The sequence below is a fragment of the Lygodium microphyllum genome, chromosome 13, assembly GCF_053477565.2.
Source record: "Lygodium microphyllum isolate KBCC chromosome 13, Lygodium_microphyllum_v1.1.10, whole genome shotgun sequence".
In the NCBI taxonomy this organism is placed as follows: Eukaryota; Viridiplantae; Streptophyta; class Polypodiopsida; order Schizaeales; family Lygodiaceae; genus Lygodium; species Lygodium microphyllum.
The window spans coordinates 85,552,049-85,553,375 of record NC_141147.1 but is presented as its reverse complement, the minus strand read 5'-3'; the positions used below and the strand labels follow the sequence as shown (position 1 = coordinate 85,553,375).

The 1,327-nt window shown below is 43.4% G+C and overlaps 1 pseudogene; it reads right to left on the bottom strand.

Moving 5' to 3' along the window:
* Window positions 1-391: 391 nt before the first annotated feature.
* On the bottom strand, window positions 392-709 carry LOC148026861 (transcription initiation factor TFIID subunit 10 pseudogene; annotated as a pseudogene).
* Between the last annotated feature and the right edge of the window lie 618 nt (window positions 710-1,327).

Sequence of the window (1,327 nt, the reverse complement as noted above, 5' to 3'; positions counted from 1 at the left end):
ACCGTCAAAGAATGTATTAGAGTTGATTTGAAATTTGGATCCTTAAAAGCATGATGGAATAGCTTCCCAATAAACTAGGCATTGACAGTTTAGCTACAAGTGTTGACTGTGACAATCAAGACCCTGCTGGAAGAGTTTTTACCACATTAGCTCATGTCTCTGAGGAGTTTGCCTACAGACCTTTAAACTTATCAAGCTGTAGCTGTATGATCTTCAGATATACATCCCAATGCTTAGAATAAAGAAGGTGCTTTTGAACTGAAAGTAAAGTCTTCTGGGTACAACAATAGTTTCAGCAGGTCTATATTCAAAGATTCAGATTGCTTACAGTCTGTTTGCCCTTCCACAGTATTTTCTGCGTAATAATCTTGCTGCTTAAATTGACACCATACTATTGAAGTGCTAACGCCAAGTCTTCAGTTGTCAAAACAAAGCTCTTCTCCTTTGATTGTTTATCTCGTTTTTCTTTGGCAGATCCAGCTTGCTTTAGTTTGCATAACTGAAATGCGTCATTCACAATTTCGCTGATAAATTTCTGCGTTGCTACAGAAATCAATCTTGTCACTTTCGAATCAGGACACTGGAAGCCACTTCTGTTGAGGTAATACTCTGCGAGCTCGTCCAGAATGACAGGAAGATAGTCAGCCAACGAGGAAAGGAGATCCACAAGCAGAACGCCTTCGTCAGCCGTAGCAGCCGCCTCTTCCATTTTTCATTCAGCTTTTATTCGGCTCTCCCACTCCTTTGATGCTTCCTCCCCATCGTTTTTGTTTTAACCGTCGACGTTGTCTGAGCTCGTCATCATATATCACCTCAGAGTTCGACGATGTCCTAACTTCACCTTCCAACCTCGTCCACGCCTTCGTCACTCGTTCTGTCACAACAATAGCATCTGCATCCTGCACACTCCGTTACATTGAAGAAGGTGCCGTCAGGGAAAAAGCCACCACAGGCCATCAAAGGAGCAGCAAGTGATGTCATATCAGCTACACAGAGGGTGACCTCAGAGGGATTTCGAGAGGTCGACGGCATTGGCGAGCTCAGATAGGCATATAGAAGGTGACTTGCAAACAAAGCGACGGCATACGAAGGACAAGAAGTCGACGTAGAGCTCTAATTCCGTATAGCAGAATAGCCTCCATAAGTGTTTTTCCATTAATTTCGACATTATTGAACGTCTTCTCAATCTCTGGGACAAAACTGTTCAAGTTGCTTCTTACAAGAGTCACAATCATCGCACGAGTGCACCATGCGTCCATCATCAACGCATTCTTTGACCTTGAACTATGTGGTGTCTGAACCGTCCAACCAACGAAGCTTTTTCCTC